Source organism: Macaca mulatta, chromosome 12 (genome assembly GCF_049350105.2).
Source record: "Macaca mulatta isolate MMU2019108-1 chromosome 12, T2T-MMU8v2.0, whole genome shotgun sequence".
Lineage (NCBI taxonomy): Eukaryota > Metazoa > Chordata > Mammalia > Primates > Cercopithecidae > Macaca > Macaca mulatta.
In genome coordinates, this window is record NC_133417.1 from 96,689,162 (window position 1) to 96,710,842 (window position 21,681).

The window sequence follows — 21,681 nt, forward strand, 5'->3', positions numbered from 1 at the left end:
CTTGCTCTGTTGCCTGGGCTAGAGTGCAGTGGCACGATCTCGGCTCACTGCAACCTCTGCCTCCTATGTTCAAGCGATTCTCCTGCCTCAGTCTTCCAAGTAGCTGGGACTATAGGTGCCCGCCACCATGCCCAGCTAATTTTTGTATTTTTAGTAGAGACAGAGTTTCATCATGTTGGCCAGGCTGGTCTTGAACTCCTGACCTCAGGTGATCTGCCCGCCTTGGCCTCCCAAAGTGCTGGGATTACAGGTGTGAGCCACTGCATCCAGCCTTCAGGCTATTTTTTTTAAAAAGCTTTTTATTTTGAATTAATTTTTGACTTATCCAAAAGTGCAAACATACAACAGAGAGTTCCTGTGTACCCTTCACCCAGTTTTTTTTTTTAAATTTTTAATATTGTTCTGTTGAATATGCTTGTGAAAATCACCTAAAATTCTTTTTGAAACAAGTCTCATAGTGAACACTATTTTGAACACTCAGATGTTGTGTGCATCAAAACAAATGGGATGGAAATGACCAATAAGGTTATCTCAGGTAGGGTGATATTGGAAGGATGACCTAGCTTAACACTGAACTGACCCTTCATGTCCCAATAATTTGCTCAAAACTGATTTGATCACAAGCAAATAGGAAGCAAACAATATGTTCCAAAGAAAAGTAGCCAATAGGACAATATGGTTAAAAGTCTTAATTTATGGAAACTGGATTTAAAATATATTAGTAATTAGTATTAATCATGGGATTGAGTCACAACCTTTTATGTGGCTTTAAGCATTTTGTCCACATATCAGATTTTTCTATTTATAATTATAATAACCCTTAATTTGCTTCTGGCCAATGGAATATTAGTCGAAATTATCAAAAAGTCCAACAGTTTAAAGCTTGCTTATATGTGGTTTATATTGAAAGTTATGAAGCATTGTTATGGCATGATCCTATTTTGCAGGGGGTCAGGGGTGTGTGTGTGTGTGTGTGTGTGTGTGTGTTTATAAATGTGTATGTATGTGTATGTGTGTAGGCACGTTAAAAACTACCTGACAGGAAATCACTCAAAGTTTCAACCAGGTAGGTGATTTATAATGTCCTTTTTTTTTTTTTTTGCATATCTGTATTTTCTATTTTTTTAGTTGAGTAACATTGCTTTTATACCAGGGGAAAATTAACAAAGCACTGAAATAATAAAATAAAGCATGGAACAAAATATATAATTCCCAGTTTTAATAGATTTCCCTATTACTTGCTCTTTAGGTTGTTTTAGCAAGTCCAATTTTATTGGTTATTTAGGTTGTTTCAAATATATATTGTTGTTGAACAATTCTCTTTTCCAACTTCTCAGTATTGTAAGAAGCAAATAACATAAATAATTGGCAAAAAAGGAACCAATTGTGACAATCAGACAAAAATGCTGATGACGCACAGAGAACTGCCTCACTACCTTGTGATACATACACACTAAAATTACCAACACTGAAAAACCAGTGATTGTATTCACCCATTTTCAATAAGTATTATTTGTATCAACTGTTCTGTTGACAAAGTTACTTTTAAAATAAAAGTTTTTACAATAAAGTTTAAAGTAAACTATAAGTACTTTTTATTCGGTCAAATTATCTTTTTCATTTAGCCAAATTGTTTTCAGCCAAATTATCTGCTGTAGTTTATGAAATTTGAAACATTTTGACATTTCCAGTCAGGACTTAATGTGCTGATAATTCACAAAAGTCCTGAGATGTGAAGCAAAAAGAAGGCTTTCATCAATCCTGGGGCCAGTCTACTTTCTGGAATATGTGCATCGTACAATATGAGGAATGAGCAAGGGTTATATTCTGCAGAAAGTTATACAGCAAACTAAACAAATGCAGTAACAGGTGTATGGCTCTGGTGGAAGCTTGGTCAAATTGAAACTGGAACAAGAATAAACCTTTCTTTATTTATACTTTAGGTGACAAGGTAGCACATTTGTACATAATAAGGCTGGCCTGGGGATGGAGGGAGTCCCTGCTCTGACTGTGACTCAGTGAGACTGTCTGCCTGGTCCTAGTCCATGAGAAAAGCATGCTATGATCTCACAGAAGCCTGAAGTGACTCTGAAACTTTGCAATAAAAAGAAAATTTCATCCTTTAAGATGCTGAGTTACCAGAGAAGTCACAAGGATAAAATGAATGATGGAGGTTTCTGGCAGATGTTATCACCATATTCATAGCATGTAGCCTTTCGTGTATATTGGGATGGAATGGGTAAGAGACAGGCTTGGGGCTCAGTCTCCTAACTGGTTAGAAACTAAAGATGCCTTGGAGAGGAGAGTTGAGAGTCCATATTTTTCACAGAAATTCTTTTTGAGCCACATTGACATTCCTAAAACATTGCACATACTGATGCTATGGTTTCAGGGTCATTTGGTCTCTAATACCTGCAAACTTTGCCTGCCCCTAGCATAGTTTTAGAGCATTTGTTTAACAACAACACCCCAAACTAAAACCTTACCTGCATAAACCAAGCATATCTGTGGTTTGGAAAACAGGCCAGGAGTTTAGAGTTCTATTTCTAACTATGCAGCTAACTTCCCGAGTGGACTGGAAGAAATCTTTGATTCCTTTGCTCCTTAGTTTCTTCATATTCATCCATCCTTCTGAAAGGTATTCCTTAAGTACCAGGACCCTGTGGATACAAAAATAAATAGAACCTAGTTCCTTTGTCAAGATCCTTGGAATTTAGGGGACAAGACAAACAATAATCAAAGATTGCAATCCAGTGTGGTAAGTTTGTTGTTGGAAGTAGGCACTGAGTGCTAGGGGAGCATAGAGATGGAATGTGAAATCAAGCTTGGAGCTGGGGAGGTGAGTCAGGGACCACATCAAAGGAGTAGTGATATCTTCCTGCAAAGTTAAACTCTGTAAAATGAGAGGGCTTATTAGTGGATCCAGAAGAATATTTAATCTATATTCCTATGTTAATTGAAGAGATGGTAATTTGAGGTCCCTATATATCGAGAAGTTTTTCCAGAGCTGTAAGAAAGAAGCAAAGTTCAAACAAATTTGCCTAATATATCCATGGCTGCTTATCCCTAGAGAGTGGTCTAGCTCTTAAGATCTTTCTAATATGCTCCAAGAAGAAAATATTTGTTCTTGGGACATTCCTGTCACTTAATATATTTGCCTTTAGACATTTGAAGGGTATCTGGCTTTCATAAGAAATCCCGGTTACCTGTGTCACTTTCCTCTCAACAGCCCCTTTCTTTGCACATTTCCTTGTAATCAACTATGAACTCTAGGTTGAATCATTCAAGTGCTGTAATATTCACATGAAAGCAACACCAAACTTTGTCTCCATTTATAGGTTCATGTCAAAGCTGGTTTTTCACTAAATGTCTCTGGTTACCATTTCATTTGATTTTAAAATAATACTTCACTTTTCTAAAAGTTGATCTGTTCCAAGTCTTAACTCATTGTAGACACAGTTATAAAATCATAAGTAGACAAATAATTCTCATTTCTTGCACATACGTTGGTTTCTTCCCAATGTCCACTTTTCCTCTTCTTTTTCCCAAGAGAGTTTCAATTTGTTCCAGGATGGATACTAGTTAGCCAAGGTCAACTTTAAGAATTCTATTCCTTAGTCAGTGATGGACTTAGGAAAGGGCAATTCTGGTCCCTTTGGGAGAAGTCAGCTGGCAAGCCTCTGGAAAAGGTTTCCTTCTCCTAAAAGAGACACAGAAGTTGATGTTCTCTCTCCTTTTTGGGAACATGGGTGCATCTAGATGTGGCCCTGGAACCACAGCAGCCCTATTGCCACCAGCTGGAAGACAAAGCCAACAGTGGGAGAAGACAGAGCTGGTCGAATCCCCCAGGAGTAAAATGTAGCCTGTGGTACCCTTCCTGGACTGTATCCTACTTGGAGTCTTCTTGTTCTGGGAAGCAATAAATTTCTTTGTTGTTTAAGCCATGATGAACCAGTGTTTTCAATTATTTGCAACCAAAAGCATCCTAAACAATAGCCAAGTATGCATGGAAGTTCATGCACTTCTCTCACAGAACATTATGTCAGACATTTAGTTCTAGGAAACAGGCTTATCTGATTTCTCAGTTCGAGGAAGCAGGCTTATCTGATTTCCTAGCTCCTGGCAGATTAGAAATAGCAAGTTAGAAATAGAGAAAGTTAGAGACAGGCAGCTGGACAGAGAAGGGAGAGAAACAAAGGCAGAAACAAGAACTCAAGAGGCAGCATTGTGGAGTTATTTAATGCTGGGGCAAACAAGTTCTCCCATCTCTGTAGCTCTTGTGGGTATGAGAGCATAGTTCAGTGACTAACCCATAATGACAGTCATGTGTCTGTCATCAAAGGAAGTTTGTTTTCTGTTTAAAGTACTCTGTTTCAGAAGGGGGTGAAGCTGAATAGTATTTAAAAATATTTCTTTGTAAACAAGGAAAAGCTTACATGATTAAAAGGATAAGCTTATCTGAAAAGGCACACAGAGAACAAACTCACTCCCTGGCTATGCTAAAAAAAATGAGTGCTAATTATATATGCAAATGAAACCTATTAAAAAGTTTGCTTCATCCAGAGAAAAGGGAAGAAAAAAAAAAACCAGGCAGTAGTTTGATTGCTGCACAGAACAGCTCATTTCAGTTTTGGTCCCCATGAGAAGCCCCAGCAGAGAAGCAAAGCTAAGAAGTGAGGACATGGTGTTGCTCTTCTGCAAGTGACTTTATTTTGGCTCAACGGCTCAGCAAGCCTGCCTAAGCTGTTTCCTCAGAAGCCTGCCAGTAGGAAGTAAATAAGCTGCTTGACTCTACTCATAGAGGGGGTTGAGCACTCCTAATTAAAATGTAAATAATTCTCAGGGCCAACAGCTTGTAGATGAAAATGACTGGAAAGATCACAGAAACTAAAATTGCACCACGCAAAACAGGTTCTAAGTCTTTGTCTACACAAACACTAAGCCTACCAATTGATTTAGTCACCTCCATGAGAAATCACTGAAGCCAAGTTATTTGCAACCATGCACCAGGAACCAGGTAGCTGCTGCTGTACTCTGGTGACACCATGGACTAAAGCGCAGGGTGACTTGCTTACCAAGTCCACGGGGCATGGACAACTCAAAAAACAAGGGCTTTCCGCAATCAGCTGGTGAATCTGTGGTCCCACACAGCTCTGCCCCAAGGGTTAGGATAGCTCCTCCTGCCCAGCCCATCAGAGGTCTGGCCAGAATCTTCCAAGGCTCATATGTGGAAGATGAGCTATCTGGACAGGCGCCACCCAACAGAGTGTTACTTTGGTTTTAAAATCACCCTTCATTTGAGAAGTACCCTGAAACTTTAATATGCAAATAACAGCTAAATAAAAGGAAAAGCCCAATACAGTTTCTAATTACCAACAAATGCATATGTATCTTACACATGGTAGGTACTCAGAATTTTAAAAAATGATTAAGTGATCTATTAACCTGAGTACTACATGAGGGAAACATAAAGAGAATTAAATAATTTTACTAAGAATGAAACTTAAGGCTATTGAATTTAGTGGTTTTCAATGGCATTTTTGTTTTCTTCATGCTAGGATAATGCCATACATGCTAGGATTATCTTACTGGTAAATTACTATTGTTGTTGTTAGACAACATTTTGTCGGCATTCTCCTAAACACTCCACATTCATTATTTCATTTTATTGCCACAATAGCGTGGGTACAATTATTAACTCTATGGAAAAAAATGAGGCTTAGAGATGCAGAGTAATTTTTCTGAGGACACAGAATGAGGACATGCTGGGTCACCAGGCAAACATAAGTTCATTCCTATGGCACAACTACATATTTACTGATAATAGTTGTACTGAATTTTTTCCAGATTTTCTTTCATTTTTTTTTTAAATAGAAGAGACTGAAGATTCTCTCATCTGCATTCTGATATGTTGTTTTCAGGAAGAGAGAAAACTGGAGTCATGCATAGAGGATGGTGAGAAATTATGTATGTTCATCGAGTGTCTCACATGTTTGTCAACAGAAGTGAAAAGATCATGACCCAATTTTAGAGTTACTTATTCAGGCAACTCTATTATAATGAGTTACTTCAACACTATAGTGTTCTCCCATTCTAAATTCTAAAAAAAAAAAATTAATGTTTTTTTTTTAATTCTTCTGATGCTTACTTGATTTTTCAGGTTGATTTTTTTGAAAACAGACTTAAACTTTTTTGACATTCTATATTCATTCATTCATTCATTCATTCATTCATTCACTCACGTAATTACTATTCATTGCCTTCACAATGTCTGGACAATTCTGTGAGGGTTAAGACACCAGCAGTTTCTGTTTTTCATACAATCTTTCTTGAAAGTTTCTTTTTTCTTCTTCAATAGCTGGTTTGGGTTCACAAGATATACAGGGTTTGATTTTGATGACCTCCAAATGGGTCCAACCTGCACTGCCTTCTGCATATATAAGGTAGCTCATAACCATGTTTTTGAATACTATGTCTTACTATTTTGTGTGTGTGTGTGTATATATATGTCTTTTGTAATATATGTATGTTACATATATAACATGCATATGTTAGATGTTACAAACACATGCCCAGTGTTACAGCAATACAAGCTTGCTGGGAAAAAAGTATTAAATCACAAGAAGTGTATACATTTAAAATGAAATATTTCAGAAATTTTATTGCCAGAGGTAATCAGTTTTAAAAGTTTAGTGTTTTATATTCTATATTTTGAAGTTGACTATTTTGTGAATTCATTGCTCTGTTCCCTCCCCCACTTTTGTGTGACCTCTTTCCTTGTTTTTTTATTGGCCCTCTCTGCTCAATTTGATTCCACTTCCTGCAGTTACTCCTCTGGGTGGGCCCCATCCTGCAAGGGAGTTGCTGTTCTCAGGTCTGCTCTTTTGTGGGTCACTTTGTCTCACATCTTTCAGACACCTAGTTACTTCCCTCTTCATTCACCTGATGGACACTGTCTGTGGTTTGCCCCTACCTGCTTTTATTTAGTGGTTTGGGGGGCTATCTTATAGCCAGTTTGGTTGCATATGTTGTTCATGGGAATTTGGGTTTACTATTTCATTGTTCTGTATGTTTTTATGTAAAATACAGAAAGATTCAAAAGCTATGTTACTGTTACTTCCATCTTCTCAGAGTCTCCCTCTACCATCAGACTTCCTTCTTTGAATAACAGGTTAAAGCTAGTGATGGAAGATGATCAATGTTATCCTTAATTGGCCCCAGACTAATTAATATGGTGCTACTTAAGATAATGTTTGCCAACCTTGCATGTACATCAGCAACACCTTAGGACTGTAAAACTGCTGATCCCCAAGAGCTTTCCTGATTTAATTGGTCTGGGGTAGTGTGTTCTCACATGATTCCAGTGTGTTGATAATCACTGATATGAAGAAAACAAAATTAAAGCATTTCAACTCCCTTAGCAATCTACTGAGACTAAGCCAATTACTGTGTGCTCAATCTGCACATTAAGTGTGGTCCCTTTCCTCACTCTAACCCCCTATGTCTCAGGTGAGGCTGACTCATTCTCCAGAAACTAGAGTACCCAAGTCATCCATACATGACCAATCAGTGTACTTCACGCTTGTCCAAGGATAGACATGTCACCCAAGCTGAACCAATACAAAATTTTCCCCATGATATTCGCTAGAGTTACTATGCATCACTCTCTTTTTATAGAAATTGTGAGCTTCAAGATCAGTGTAAACAACTTCCTTTTGCCATCTTTACCCCCAAATGAGGAGAATCTGCTTGGGAATGAAGCTTAGAGAGGAAAACATTTGACAGGTGGAAAGAGTAAAAAAGTATTCTGATTACACTATTGATGGGATTTTTAGGGGTCCAAATACAATACCTTATTTTACCTAAATTCAGAACAAATTTAGAGATAAATGCAGGCTAGGTAATTGGAAAAGAAATAGTTTTATGATTAAGAAGCTGATTGAGCTCATGGCTTTGGATTGCAGCCCAAAAGAATTCTCTAACACTCTGCTCCTTAGTTTATCTTAGTTCATGCTTCTACTTAGTTCTCCTTAATGCAACAGGCCACTGGCATGGCTGGAATCTTTGGACCTTGTCCTCCACTGTGGACTGCTTAGCACAAGGAAGGCAGATGACAAGACAGACAAACTAATCAGAGAGAATGAAGGGCACTGGAAGAGCTGAACCATGCCCAGATGCCCATTTCTTTCCCAAATCCCCAGTTGGATAACTCTCTCCCAAGTCATGGCTCACAGTTTGGTGAGGTGAGTTTCTGCTAGATCTTAGATTTCTACTTTCCCGAAGGTAGAAATAAATGAGCACACTGAGAGAAGGTGTGAGGGTTCTGTTCATGCTTGCTCACCCTGAGAAAGAAAACGGGGAATAAGTATTCTCCACTTAAAATTGTTTGAGCTTCTGAATCCAGCAACATATGAAGACAGCTGTACTCCTGAATTTCCGAGTAGTGATCATATACATTTTCTTTCTTTCTTTAAACAAGTTTTACTTAGGTGTTTGTCATTTGCAAACCCAAAGTCTTAATTAATACATTAACTAGTTTTCTTCTGTTTAATAAAAGTAAATGTCAAGAGCCATGGATGGAGTGACTCTAAGGAAAGACCATCCTTTCTTGTGCTGTAAGTGGGCCTCCTTTGAGTGCACATTAGGCTTCACATGTTGGATTTGGATCTGATTGTCCTTTGGGATCTTCATAACATGGCTTTGTCTGAAGGCCTTCCACTGCTCCTCCACCCCTGCCTTTTGGTCTGGTACAGCAACAGTTTCATTGACACTGGTCCCACTGTGCTGCACCGTCCATTGTAGTTCTATACTTCCGAACCTTTTATAAACAGTACTTTGATTAACGCTCCTCAAGTTATTCTACTTTTAAACTTTGAATGAAGCATCTTTTTCCATTAGGTCACGACTGATAGCAGATCAGTCATTATGTTACTTTGACACAGTCATATCTTGGCTGGCACTAAAATGTTCTTAAGAGTGTTGACATATTCACTTTCAAATATATCTACTATACAAAGGTCAAAACCTTTGAATATATTGTCAGCTTTTTCCCTTGATAAGTACAAAATTTGGCTATTTAAGAGAGATCATGTTTTCACAAGAAAAAGTTATTTTCTCTTGGTTAGATTAACAAGAATAATAAAACATGAACATCTAAACGGGAAGAAATATTTGCTTATCTCACAATTCTTCCAGTGGTGAGAAGACCTTAAAATTTTTATTTAGTTGATTTAAACTGTAAATATTATTTTAAGATATCACATAAAAAAGAAAATTGAGCAAAAATTTTTTCTGCGGGGAGGTGTAATATGCTATGGCTTTTTGGGTACTATTCTCAGATGAGTGTATTCATTTTTTCTACTCTTTTCTCTCTTTATTCCTCTTTGACCAAGGGTGAAAAAATCTAAAACGTTATTTCTAACCTCCATTTTTTTCTCATTATCTATCTACTAACTTCATTTGATATTAAAAGAACATACATAATTAAAACTGCTGTTTGGCGCGGAATTTTAAATGGTACTAATGTGCCGCTAACGTTTTCTTTTAGCTACTCAATGTAAACAAGTCAATAGCTTTTGCTGCATCCCCAAAAAAACCAATGAAAAAACATAATAGGAAAAAGAGACACCCCATGCACAATAGTACAAAAGGGCATGAAATATTTATGACCAGCCTTAACAAGAAATGTGCATGACCTAAATGAAGACAATTATACAGCTTTATTGAGAATATAAAGAAGATGAACGATGACAATAAAAGTTAGCCTTTCTGTATTCTTCATGCTGGGCTCTGTGCTCCATGCTCCCCTGTGTCACCTCCTTATCTGTGAAGCAGAGAAGCCCTGTAGTAGCTGGCACACTGCTCGTGAGCCCGACTCAGGCCTCAGGCAATTTACTTAACTTCCCTGTGCTCCAATTTCTGCATCTATAAAACCAGGACAGGGAAAATACATACTTCACAGGATTGTGGTGAGATTTAAATACGTCACTATAAAGTGTTTAGTACAGTGCTGGGCAAATGGCAAGCCCTCGTTTATATTAGTTATGTTCACCATTTCTTATAACAACCCCATGATGCAGGTGCCATTATTATAATCATGTTACAGGAGAGGAAACTGATTATCAGAGAGGATAGCGGCTTGTCTAACGTTATCCAGCAAGTAAGCGACTGAGATTCCTAGGCTGACCTGTCCAACTCAAGAGCTAGGACTTGTGATTTATTACATATCTGTGTTTTCAGAGAAGGCAATGGTCATTTTTATGACACTTTCTGGAATAATTCTAGAGTTAATCTTAAAGAATAAACAGGTAAAGTTTTGTTTTGTTTTGTTTAATTTTTTTTTGAGATGGAGTCTCGCTCTGTTGCCAAGGCTAGAGTGCAGTGGCATGATCTTGGCTCACTGCAACCTTCGCCTCCCGGGTTCAAGTGATTCTCCTCAGCTTCCTGAGTAGCTGGGACTATAGGCATGTGCTACCATGCCGGGCTAATTTTTTTGTATTTTTAGTAGAGATGAGGTTTCACCATGTTGGCCAGGCTGGTCTTGAACTCCTGACCTTAAATGGTCCTCCTGCCTCAGCCTCCCAAAGGGCTGGGATTACAGGTGTGAGTCGCTGGGATTACAGGTGTGACCACTCCCAGCCAGGGTAATGGCAATGTTCTTTATCTTGATTTGGTGGCGGTTAAATGACTATAATCCTAGTCAATTTTTTTTTCTTTATACTTTAAGTTCTGGGATACATGTGCAGAATGTGCAGGTTTGTTACATAGGTATACATGTGCCATCAACCAGTCATTTACCTTAGGTAGTTCTCCCAATGCTATCCCTCCCCTTCTCCCCCAACACTTGACAGGCCCTGGTGTGTGATGTTCCCCTCCCTGTGTCCATGGGTTCTCATTGTCCAACTCCCACTTATGAGTCAGAACATGCAGTGTTTGGCTTTTTGTGCCTGGGTTAGTTTGCTGGGAATGATGGTTTCCAGCTTCATCCATGTCCCTGCAAAGGACATGAACTCATCCTTTTTTGTGGCTGCATAGTATTCCATGGTGTATATGTGCCACATTTTCTTTATCCAGTCTATCATTGATGGGCATTTGGGTTGGTTGAAGTCTTTGCTATTGTGAATAGTGCTGCAATAAACATACGTGTGCATGTGTCTTTATAGTAGAATGATTTATACTCCTGTGGGTATATACCCAGTAATGGGATTGCTGGGTCATATGGTATTTCTGTAAACTTTACATTTATAAAGGGTGAATTTTATATGTGAAAATTATACTGCAATGAAACTTGGGGAAAAAGAAGATTTCTATTATTAAAAAGACAAGCAGTCAATTGGGCAGAAATTTATACAAATATGACAGTTACTATGTTTGCTGTACCACCAATCAAACCAAACAATCTATAATCTATGACCCAGCAACATCAGTTCTAAGTACACATCCAGAAATGACTACTTACATCTGCCTAAAGACTTGTAAAAAATGTTCATAGCTGCCTTCTTTATAAAAGCTCTATATTGCAAAAAACCCACATTTCCGTCAACAGTAAAATGGGTAAATAAATTGTGGTGTACTTATACAATGGAAAACCACACAGAAATGAAAAAGAATGAACTATACTGCAACCTGGATGAATTTCCCAAACAATGTTGAATGAGAGAAGCTTGACACAAAAGAGTATGTACAAGATGTTTTCATTTATAAGCCTATAAAACAGGCTAAATTTATCTATACCAATAGAAATTAGAATAGTAATTACTTGGGGGTGGTTACTGCTAACTGGGAAGAAGACTGGGGAGCCTTAGTGTGCTGGAAATATTCTATATCTTGATCTGGGTGTTGGTTACATGGGTGTGTACATGTGTAAAAATGTGTTGAGCTATATAATTAAAATAGGTTTACTTTCCTGTATGTAAATTACACACAAAAATACCTAATCTGAATTAACAAGATGAGCCAAGGATGTGTGATCACTAAAGAAGAAATCAACTGACTTAACTATTATGGACACATAGGTACACACTCCATCTCGGTAATCAAACAACTGTAAATGAAGTTTTAAAAAATATATAATATCTGGGGTTGAGCAGGATGAAGAAGTTATGGGGAAGATCTTGAGATGAAGATTTGTGGGCAAATAACTGTTAAGGAAGTTCTTAAGTGAGAAACCAATAAGGGAGTTGGGGAAGTAGAATAGGAGGAGGAAGAAGCCAAGCAAGGGTCCAATTGCAGGTGAAGTTTCATTCTCAGTCTAAATCCACAGGAGTTCTGGAGTGTAATTGACACTGTATGGTTTATTCTGCATCAAGGCAAATAATCTGGGTGTTCCTACTCCTCTATAATTCTGGGGTTCACTACTTGCTGCCCTGGGGTGAGGGGTGGGACATCAACTCCACCCCACCCCACTTCTGGCCCTCAGTGCATCCTGTCTAATGGTGTCCTGTAGCCCGAGGGTAGATCTCTGAAGAAACGGTCTGGTGAATTAGGTTAAGAGTTGAGTGTGCGGAAGCTGGGAGATTCGGAGATAAGCAGACAGAAACAATAAAGGGGATCCAGGGAATCCAGTCAGAGCACGATCATGTCTCCAGCACTTATGTTGATGCAAGTTTGGAGATTAAGCATGAGGTTGAAATGACTAGTTATGAATGTTGAGCAACAAAGAAATAAAATGAGGAATGAATGAATGGTCTTTCCCAAAACAAGCCAGTCTTTCCAATAACTTCCCCATACTTTTTTTAAAAAAAAATAGGTGCTTTGTTTCCAAGTTAAACAGAAGATACACATGGGAGATTCATAGACAAAGAGGTGAGGAGTTGATTTGTTCAGAAAACATTCAGATCCTATTCAAATCTTAGAATTTGTTGAGTTATGTATGTGCCACAGAGAAGCACTTGGGTTGTGAAATTGTGTGTTTTTTCTCTCTGGTAGGCTATTTATTTGGTCGCTGTCCATTCTTGTCCTACCTTGCACAGTCATACACGGTCTCTTCTTTGCCAGAATACTTTACATTTTATTGCATTTGATTTTAATGACATTCTGTGAGAGGGTAGATCAACTGTTTTCCAGATGAGAAAACTGAGGCCAGATAGATTAAATTGTTGCCTCTCAAATTTAACAACACATCGCACTACTTGAAAGAGCTTTGTAAACTACTACTTGCAGTGTTTGAAGGTGAGGACTAAACCTGGGTTTTGTTTTAGTTTTTGAACTATTTTTAGAGATCGGGTCTGATTATGTTGCCTGGGCTGGAGTGCATTGGATATTTACAGGTGAAACCATGGTGCACTACAGCCTCAAACTCCCTTTGCTCAAGCTATCCTCCTGCCTCAGCCTCCCAAGTAGCTGGGACTACAGATGTGAGCCACTATGCCTGGCTCTAAGTTCTGTTTTTTAAAAAGCTCCCTAGGTGATCCTGAAGTACAGACAGATTTGGGAGCAAAAGGCTTAAATGATGTTCTTAGGATCCTGAGAAAGATAAGACAACACTCCTTCCTAAGTCATTAATGTATTATTTTATTTATCTACCTATTTATTGAGCATTTACTTTGTGACAAGGATTCTGTGAAATACTGGAAACACAATAGTGAAAAGAGAGTCAAAACCCCCTTGACCTCAAACAAGATTATAGTCTGAGGAAGGATTACAGGTGTAAAGTGGGAGGAGCAGGGTATTGCATGCTGTTGTTCTCAGGACACTATTCATCTTGTTGAATGGATAAAGCCTGCAGTGAACTTGGGGATAAAACAGACATTGAACTAATAATTCCAAAGGCGATTAAGCCTTATAAAACTGGGGGTTTAGTGTATTTTGAGAATGATAATGTCAATCATATTCACATGCATCTTAACATATGGGAGAATCACTGGTCATTTTGGGCCACTGGCATTGTCCTATCAAAATTGCTAACTGGTTGTATATATCAAGTGCTCTCTTTTATGAAAACATTACAGAAGCCCATGGATAGTCTGATGTATGGAAGTGTTTCTGACATTTTGGTCTCAAATTCCACAAAACAGATTAAACTCCTTACTGGAGGAGTTTTTTATAGTTATCTAAACCAAAGGCATTCCTGCAGATAACTTGTCTAGAGTCTAAATAGATATACAATTCCTCCTCTATTCCCCATCTTCTTCTAATGATCCAGCAGAGGGAGGAACAGGGGAAGTTTTTTTACGATAAGACAGGGAGACATAATGGCATTTGGTGAGGTTGAGCACGCAGATTTTAAGGTTTTAAGGCCTTTGAACAAGTATTCTCCAAAAGCAAGTATGAGTCATCTAAGGCCTGCAGCCCACTACATGGTGAGGACAATGGCCCCTGCATAGAGATTAGAGTGTAAAGGCCTCCCTGGAGCAGGGCGGGAGTCAGCAGTAGCTCCTTGGAAAGTCCAGGGAAGAGATGGAGGGACCCCAATTCTAGCATACTTTCCTCTACACACACTATTACCAACACACAAACACACACACACACACACACACACACCATTAGCCCATAAAGTTGGATTCTTTTTTCTTTTTTTGAGACAGGGTCTCCTGCTGCTGCCCAGGCTGGAGTGCAGTGGCATGATCCCTGCTCACTGTTACCTCTGCTTCCCAGGCTCAAGTGACCCTCCTGCTTCGGCTTCCCAAGTAGCCAGGACTACAGGCACAAGCCACCATGCCCAACCAATTTTTGGACTTTTTGTAGAGATGGGGTTTCACCGTGTTGCCTGGGCTGGTTTTGAACTCCTGCGCTCAAGTGATCCACCTGCCTCGGCTTCCCAAAGTGCTGGGATTACAGGTGTGAGCTACCATGCTTGGCCAAAGTTGGATTATTGTTGTGTTTAAAAATATAATCCATTTCTTTAAAGCATCTTTATTGTATTTTAAGTAAGCCTCATGGTAATTCTAAACAATAGTTTAGTCTTACTAACACTATTCTTATAGGCTCTTGCCTTTCTGATTTATTGAGCCATAGTGTCTTCTTTCATCTTTTTCATATTTTTTTAATTCATCAAAATGCTCATGACAATCATGCTAACTTCTTTAATTTTTTTTCCTATATCTTTCTCCTTAGTATCATTTATGATCTTATACTTGGGTCAGGAAGGGATGGAATGGTATTAAGAGTGGAGGTGGTTGGCCAGACGCGGTGGCTCATGTCTGTAATCCTAGCACTTTGGGAGTCCAAGGTGGGTGGATCACCTGAGGTCAGGAGTTCAAGACCAGCCTGACCAACATGGAGAAACCCCATCTCTACTGAAAATACAAAATTAGCTGGGCATGGTGGCACATGCCTGTAATCCCAGCTACTCAGGAGGCTGAGGCAGGAGAATTGCTTGAACCTGGGAGGCGGAGGTTGCAGTGAGCTGAGATCATGCCATTGCACTCCAGCCTGGGCAACAAAAGCAAAACTCTGTCTCAAAAAAAAAAAAACAAAAACAAAACAAAACAAAAAAAAACAACAACAACTGGCGGTGGTTAAGTGCTATGATTTGAATGTGCCCCTAAAGTTCACGAGTTGAAAACTTGATCCCCAATACAACAGTGTTGGGTGGTGAGGCCTAATGAGAGGTGATAAGGCCATGAGGGCTTTGTCCTCATGAGTGCATTAATGCCATTATCACAGGAGTGGGTTTATTATCAGAGGAATGGGTTTCTTATAAAAGGACAAGTTTGGCCTCCTTCTGTCTCTTTCTTATTCTCCCTTTGCCCTTCACCATGGGATGATATAATAAAAGGTCCTGGCCAGATGCTGGCCCCTTGAACTAAGATTTCCCATCTTCAGAACTGTGAGTCATTTAATTTCTGCTTATTATAAATTACCCAGTCTCGGGTATTCTGTTATAGCAGCACACAAGGACTAAGACATTAACTTTTGGATTTTAAAGTGTTTCCCTGAAGACAGCATAATGTCAACAAAGCAAGTAATTAAGCTGGGTAGGTGCTGATCGCCGGTGAAGAGAATGCCAAGTTGTTAACGCAGCAAGTCATTAAGCAAAGTGACTACCAAACTCAATAAAGCCAGATTTGTCCTGGATAAACTACCCTGGGATAAAACAAAGTTGACTACATTAGGCAAACTTTCACCCAGGGAAAAGGTTAGAAACAAAGGATAACTCAGTCTCAGGGTTGGAGACCTGGAGGTGATGTCAAAAGATCACTGGGTCCCTGCCTCATCTTTAAAGATATGATTGACTGACTCTTCTGGCCTCTATGCCTGGTCCATTCTATTTTTCATAGTTAATTAAAACAGACATATAACTTATTTTTAAAAGTAGTTTACTCCAATGTTCAATTCTTCTAAATTGTTTTTTCTTGTGTCCAGATGAAGGTTCTCTCAAATTTAAAAGTATATATATATATATATATTTTTGGTGAAACTATCTACTTTTGGTGAAGCAATTCTTGAAAAGAATTGTTTATCTGCATTTTCATGAAAGGGATTAAGCCAGCAGGTTCTGGAGCCAGACTGCCTGGGGGAAGAATGCCAACTCAATCGCTTGGGCCTATGGCTTCTTAACCACTTTCTTAACCTGCCTGAATTTCCTCATTAGTAAAATGGAAATATTATACTACCAGTTAGCTACCTCAGGGGGTTGCAATGAGGATTAAATGGGGTAATGCATTTAAAGCTCTTGCTTACTACTGAAAGGTGATAAGTACTCCATAATGGTAACAATAACAATAATAATTATTGGTTTTTTTGAATGTTCTTTATTCTCCAATCTTACTTTGTATGCCAAAATATTTTGCTATATATTATAGATATATATTTTACTATATATATATATATTTTGTTATTAAATATTTCCTATATTTGAAGGTAGTAATTGAACCAGTCAGTTGTCTTCTGCTGAGCATTAAAGAACTAAAATTCTCCTTTGAAAACTTTAGAGTTATCTCATTTTATTCCTGGACAATTGGTCTGAGGTTATTTAACATAGTAGTGGATATCCCTATACACTCAAAAGACTAAGAAATTGGCTGTATTACAGTATTTAAAAAATAACAATGACCTTGAATCATTAAAAGAAAGGCTGCATGATAGTATATTCAAATTTTTCTGAATTTAAAGAAGACTCCATCCAAGATATTTTTTTTCTTAAACCAACTCTAAAAGGGAAAATCAGCAATTACTCAAGTCCTGAGAATACAGTAGTGAGAAATAATACACGTATTCCTTGCTTTCATATTACTTATAGTGTGGTGGGAGAGGCAGATATTAATCAAATAGACATAAAAAGAGGGCCTAATTAATAAGTGAGACAATGCTATAAAGAAATGAAGCATGTTTCTATATGTATAAATTCAAAAGAAGAATGACCTCACTAGGCTTCCCTGAAGAAGTGACACTGAACAGAAACCTAAGGATTGAGTAAGCAATAACCAGGGCCAATGGACAGGGCAGTTAGGCATGGGGAGCAGCTGTAGAAGAGAGCTGTTCTGCCTGAAGGGGTTTTTAGGGGGAAAGAGCTTCAGACAAAAAGAGGATCAGAAAGAAAGGCAGCCTGACTAGGGAGCTGACACCAGGGGAGGAGTACCACTAGATAAAACCAGAGAAGGAACAAGGCCAATCCCTGCAGGCTTTTACAGGCCTTGCTAATGACTGTCACTCTTATCCATAGGAAACTCTGAGATTTTAGGCAGGTTGTGTAGAATATGATCTGGCTTGTATTTTGCAAAGGTGTCTATGACTGCAGTTTGGGGAATTGGCCAGTGAGTTGCTGAAAGAGATCAGTTAAGAGGCAATTGTAAAAGTCTAGGAGAGACGTGCTAGTAACTTGAACTAGGACCTTCATAGTAGAGATGAAAAGAAGTAAACATGTCATAAATATTCATGACAGAACTTAGTGATGGGTAGATAAAGAGGCTGAAGAAGAAGATGTTAGAATGACTCCTACATTTCTGACATGAGTAATTAGAAGGATAGTGACCATCTTACTACATGGTAATAAGAGAACACGGTAGCATCCAGAGTTTGAATGCAAGATTAACAATTTTACTTTGGACGTTTTGAGTTTCATATAATTAGAAGATTTCTGTTAAGCATAGAATGAAAACAAAACAAAAAAATGATGGAGGTCTTGATGGATGTTTCATCCAAACTGTGGTCAATATATTTCTTTAGTGACTGCATTTGTGTTTGTTAGTTTTACTACCTGTCTTTCTAGAACAGTTAGGACAAACATTGCCAACTTCCTTATAACATAGAGAGTAATAATAGCACAGGATCTGGGACGGTCCAGTTGAAGATGTTAGACTGAACACATACATTCAAATCTCTTTCCTTCTGAACCCAGTTGAGAGAACAATGAAATAATTGTTAACAAAACATAAATGCACAAGGACAAAGGGAATGAGATAGGAGACAACAGCAATAAAACTTTAGAAACTGGGAAGCAGATAGACAAGTAGCAACTGAATTAAGACAACCAAGAAAGCTGAATCTTTAGCTTGATGATAACCAACCCAATTTACATTACAGAGCCCCCCAGAATTGGAGCACATAGCTGGGTGTGGTGTTGCATGCTTGTAGTCCCAACTTCTCAGGCAGCTGAGGTGGAAGGATCACTTGAGTCTAGGAGTTCAAGGCTGCAGTGCTTTTTGATCACACCTATGTAGAGCCACTGCACTTCAGCCTGGGCAACATAGAGAGGCCTTTTTTTTTTTTTTTTAAAAAAAAAAAGAAGCACAGATATCTTAGGAACTATGAATGAGGGTGGTGCTTAAACATGGGATTTGGTGAGACCTCTTTGTAAGTAGCTAATGGATACCGAATTCCCTATTCCTATTCTTTTTTTAAAAATTAATTAATTTATTTTTTATTATACTTTAAGTTCTAGGGTACATGTGCACAATGTGCAGGTTTGTTACATATGTATACACGTGCCATGTTGGTGTGCTGCACCCATTAACTTGTCATTTACATTAGGTATATCTCCTAATGCTATCCCTCCCCCTCCCTCCACCCCACGACAGGCCCAGGTGTGTGATGTTCCCCTTCCTGTGTCCAAGTGTTCTCATTGTTTAATTCCCACCTATGAGTAAGAACATGCAGTATTTGATTTTCTGTTCTTGCAATAGTTTGCTGAGAATGATGCTTTCCAGCTGCATCCATGTCCCTACAAAGGACATGAACTCATCCTTTTTTATGGCTGCATAGTATTCCATGGCGTGTATGTGCCACATTTTCTTAATCCAGTCTGTCACTGATGGACAATTGGGTTGGTTCCAAGTCTTTGCTATTGTGAATAGTGCCACTATAAACATATGTGTGCATGTGTCCTTACGCCTTATACAAAAATTAATACAAGATGGATTAGAAACTTAAATGTTAGACCTAAAACCATAAAAACCCTAGAAGAAAACCTAGGCAATACCATTCAGGACATAGGCATGGGCAAGGACTTCATGTCTAAAACACCAAAAGCAATGGCAATAAAAGCCAAAATTGACAAATGGGATCTAATTAAACTAAAGAGCTTCTGCACAGCAAAAGAAACTACCATCAGAGTGAACAGGCAACCTACAGAATGGGAGAAAATTTTTGCAATCTGCTCATCTGACAAATGGCTAATATCCAGAACCTACAAAGAACTCAAACAAATTTACAAGAAAAAAACAAACAACCCCATCAAAAAGTGGGTGAAGGATATGAACAGATACTTCCCAAAAGAAGACATTTATGCAGCCAACAAACACATGAAAAAATGCTCATCATCACTAGCCATCAGAGAAATGCAAATCAAAACCACAATGAGATACCATCTCACACAAGTTAGAATGGCGATCATTAAAAAGTCAGCAAACAATAGGTGCTGGAGAGGATGTGGAGAAATAGGAACACTTTTACACTGTTGGTGGGACTATAAACTAGTTCAACCATTGTGGAAGACAGTGTGGCGACTCCTCAAGGATCTAGAAGTAGAAATACCATTTGACCCAGCCATCCCATTTCTGGGTATATATCCAAAGCATTATAAATCATGCTGCTATAAAGACCCATTCCTATTCTTATCAGGTGGGAGACTGCCTCTCATTTTGGTGCCAAGAACAAATACAAGGACTCTGGACTGGGGTTACCAGGAAAGGATGTAGGGTACAATATTGCAGGCTGGGGATTAAGTATATAAATTGTGTACTGAGACTTCCTCAATCTTCTTCCTTCACTTAGCTCCCAGAACACTGTTAGCCAGGCTTATGTTTTCTTAGCAGAAGGCTGGAAATATTGTCTGGGCAATCTTATCAGCCTGAAAGAAAAGATATTGACATTGGCCCAGTATGTTGGCCTATGTCACATCATCCTGTAGCAAAACCAATGGAGAGTCTCCTCATGCATACAAAACATCCTCTTTTCAATGCTTCATTCTTTTTTTTTTTTTTTTTTTTTTTTAAATATGGAACGCTTCACGAATTTGCATGTCATCCTTGTGCAGGGGCCATGCTAATCTTCTCTGTATCGTTCCAATTTTAGTATATGTGCTGCCGAAGCAAGCACAATGCTTCATTCTTAAAATAAAACTAGAGAGCTAGGAATCACTAGATATTTGAGGAAAGCCTATTAATGAAAGATAGAGACCAAACCAAACCAAACAAACAGAAGAAAACAACTTGAAGGAAACAAGCTCTGCTAACAGAACAATAAAATAAGAAAATATATAAAATAGCAGGATTATCTATAAAAGGAATATTCAGTAAGCTCAAAAGAAACCTAGATGTTAAAAAGATGACATTAAAAATAAGAAATTTAATGTAAGAGATAAAAGATAAAGAAATCTCCTAGGAAGTAGAACAGAAAGACTAATAAGGATAATTGAGGAGAAAGGATATATGAAAATTAGAGGATCAGTCCTGGTGATCCAACATGTAATAATAGTATTACTAAAAGAAGAGAACAGAGGGTAGGAAATTATCAAAAATGTGTAACATTGAAATCTTACAATCTCGGTTTTCAGGTTGAAGGGCCCACCAACTACCAGAATGATGGAGAGAAATTCATGTTCACCTGAGAGTATCATTATAAAACTGTCATTGATATATCCTCAATACCTAGAATAGTGCCTGGCACATAGTAGTCACTCTGTAAATTTGTATTGAAGAATTTAAACATTCAGCACAAGAGGGACAAAAAGATGAGACTACAAACTTCTAGAATAAAACAGGTTTAATATTAAAAATGAAGAGCCAGAGTGTCATCTGTCTTCTCAATAGCAACACCTAAATCTAAAAGAGCAGTGCTTTCAAAATTCACAGGAAAAGAGACTTCTATGCCTTGAAAGAGTATTGTGTAGACTGAAGATATTTTCAAATTTATAAGGTGTCTTAGTCCATTTTCTATTCTTATGAGTAAATACTATAGACTGAGTAATTTATAAAAAATAAAGGTTTATTTAGCTCATGATTCTGGAGGCTAGGAAATACAAAAGCACAGCACTGGTATCTGGTGAGGGCCTTCTTGCTGCATCACAGCATGACAAGAACATCACACAGCGATAGGGCAAAAGAATGTCAGCTCAGGTCTCTCTTCCTCTTTTTATAAAGCCACCACTCCCATCATGGGGGCTCCATCCTGATGGCCTGATCTAACCCTAATTACTGCCCAAAGGCCCCACCTCCAAATGCCATCAGCATATAAATTTGAAGATTAGGTTCCCAACACGTGAATTTGAGGGACACAGTCAAATCATAGCACAAAGCCTCA

General features: G+C 38.3%; 1 long non-coding RNA gene and 1 other non-coding gene across 2 annotated transcripts in view; both read right to left on the reverse strand.

Annotated features, from left to right (window-relative positions):
- Positions 1-1,899: 1,899 nt before the first annotated feature.
- The window catches only part of LOC106992676 (uncharacterized), a 40,115-nt gene continuing 20,333 nt past the window's right edge, over positions 1,900-21,681 (reverse strand). The window contains exon 4 of the long non-coding RNA XR_003721361.2: positions 1,900-2,660. This is a non-coding gene — a long non-coding RNA (uncharacterized LOC106992676). The remainder of the gene's footprint in view (positions 2,661-21,681) is intronic.
- On the reverse strand, positions 20,372-20,478 carry LOC114671680 (U6 spliceosomal RNA). Its single transcript, XR_003721697.2, has one exon. It is a non-coding gene; the product is annotated as a U6 spliceosomal RNA (small nuclear RNA).